The sequence below is a fragment of the Sinocyclocheilus anshuiensis genome, unplaced genomic scaffold (assembly GCF_001515605.1).
Source record: "Sinocyclocheilus anshuiensis isolate Anshui unplaced genomic scaffold, SAMN03320099.WGS_v1.1 scaffold326, whole genome shotgun sequence".
Classification (NCBI taxonomy): Eukaryota; Metazoa; Chordata; class Actinopteri; order Cypriniformes; family Cyprinidae; genus Sinocyclocheilus; species Sinocyclocheilus anshuiensis.
The window spans coordinates 1,740,665-1,743,483 of NW_015546098.1; positions in this window are offsets into that span (position 1 = coordinate 1,740,665).

The window sequence follows — 2,819 nt, forward strand, 5'->3', positions numbered from 1 at the left end:
TTTTTGGAACCTGTGATACTTTTTTCAGGATTCTTTGATGAATAAAAAGTAAAAAATAAGAGCATTTATTTAAAATAGAAATCTTTTCTAATAATATTCACTACAGTTCAAAAGTTTGGGGTCGGTACATTTTTATTATTTCTTTTTTTTTTGAAAGAAATTAATTTTATTTTAAAGAAATTAGTTTACTTTTATTCAGCAAGGACGTGTTCAATTGTTAAGAAGTCATAGCAAAGATTTATGTTGTTAGAAAAGATTTCTATTTTAAATAAATGCTGTTCTTTTTAACTTTTTTTTCATCAAAGAATCCTGAAATAAGTATTGCAGTTTCCAAAAAAAAATTTTGGCAGCACAACTGTTGCCAACATTGATAATTCTAATAATAAATCAGCATATTAGAGTGATTTCTGAAGATCATGAGACTCTGAAGACTGGAGTAATGATGCTGAAAGTACAGCTGCACATCACAGGAATAAATTAGATTTTAATGTATATTAAAATAGAAAAATGTTATTTTACATCATAATAATATTTCACCTTACTGATCCCAAACTTTTGAACGGTAGTGTATATATATATATATATATATATTTTTTATTTTTTTTTTTCAAAGAAATGATCCACTAACAAATTGAGACAGAAATGAACAACTCTCTCTTCTAATCACCACATTTCTGACACGAAACCTGTGCGTCTAAAACCAGCTCCTGGTGTTGTTGTGCGGATCTGAGCGCTTTATTAGCATTCCAGCTGTGGAGATCAGCCGCCAGTCTCTCAAAACACACATCCACTGCAGCTCCTCTCTTCATGTCAGCAGCATAGTTTTGTTTTTAGGCTTTTTTTGTGAGACGGTGTGAACCTCTGCTCCATCAATCGGTCCAGCGCGTCTCGGATCGAGTACATCATTTGAATAACAGATGTTTATTAGTATAGGACGGTTAGCAGACCCTCTCTAGAGCTTCCGTGCTGGGTGGATAATAAAAAACCAAAAGTTGAGACGGAAGGAGAAGAATAAATGAAAACCACTGTGAATAGAGCACAAGCTCCATCATGTGATCTTTATGTTCATTTAGTCACAGGCCTCTGAGCAATAACTATGTAATAATGACAACTACGTAACAAAAAAAAAAATTTTTTTTATGGTTCTTCCGTAATTTTGTGGTGCTTATTATTATTGTGCTATTTATTTTCACGTAGCATCAATGTTCTGGTAAATATTCAGGTCTGGTAAATTTCAGAACTTCTATCATTAATAATGAAACACGGCTAGCACAGAGAAGTTTTGTACTAATTTTGCATACTTTTTTTTTTTTTTAAGATATTTTGCTTTTGTGAGGACAGGAACATTCTAGAAGTTTCTGTAATATTCTACAGCTTTCTGGAAGATTCATAAAAGACACAAATCATGACAGATACTAAGATCAACTAAAACTGGTATTAGAGTATCATATTTTACTTTTATTGCACTGGTATTTTGGTATCGCTGAACTATTTCATTAATTTAGCATCAGTGAATGCTGTGTCGACCAATCAGCATCCAGGATCAGAAATAAGTTACACATATTTTTGAATAATTTAGGACATTCTCAGAGTGCAACTATTTAAAACTGGCATGAAATGAAAACTGCGACTGCGATCTGCATGCAGTGGATTCTCGAAGGGAAAAACACAGGACTGATCGGTGAGCGCTGTTGTTTGCTAACTGCTGCTTCTCATGAGTGAGCGATTATTATCAGCCAGCTCTCTTCATGATTTAGAACAAAGATTACGAGAGCACATGAATAAAAAAATATATATGATCTACAACATTTATCAGCACGAGCTGATAAAAACATCACAATAACCCACAAGTCATTCACACCACTCCAGTCCAGGTTTTTGGGTGAACTATTCCTTTAATGCTATTATAATGCAAATACTGTGATCAAGCTTTAGATGAATGCAAACTCATCACATATGTAAAGAATAAATGTTGTGAGTATTTCTGTGCCATACACACGTCACCGTGTAATCTGTCATATGCACATTCTGTAGAATATGTCTACCTGCTTGAAATAAAATATTGTTGATTATTGTTCCATATTTCAGTTTTATTCCAATTCAAAGTTTCTCTCACAAACAATTCAACTGACAGTGCAACACAAGACAACAATGATGAATATTTTTAGAAAAGCGTTTATTACTAAAACAGATATCACAGCCCATGTTGTGTTTGTTGTTGCATGTGTAGGAAACACTGCTTTTAATTAAACGAGATGATTTCTGACACAAGGGCACAAAGACTCTCATCAACAGAATTTAGAATTTGTATTACTGTCACAAAGTTTTTTTCTTTCTTTTTTTTTATAGAAATAAAAAATGTACTGACTTTGGTGTCAGTACATAACAAATATACCCCAGCGACTTAAGACTGCTCTTGTGCTCCAGGGACACACATATATATATATGTGTGTGTGAGCCTGGAGCACAAAAGCAGTGTTAAGTCGCTGGGGTATATTTGTAGCAATAGCCAACAATACATTGTATGGGTCAAAATTATAGATTTTTCTTTTATGCCAAAAATCATTAGGATATTAAGCAAAGATCATGTTCCATGAAGATATTTTGTAAATTTCCTACCGTAAATATATCAAAACTTAATTTTTGATTAGTAATATGCATTGCTAAGAACTTCATTTGAACAACTTTAAAGATAATTTTCTCAATATTTAGATTTTTTTGCACCCTCAGATTCCAGATTTTCAAATATTGTCCTCTCCTAACAAACCATACATCAATGGAAAGCTCATTTATTCAGCTTTCAGATGATGCATAAATCT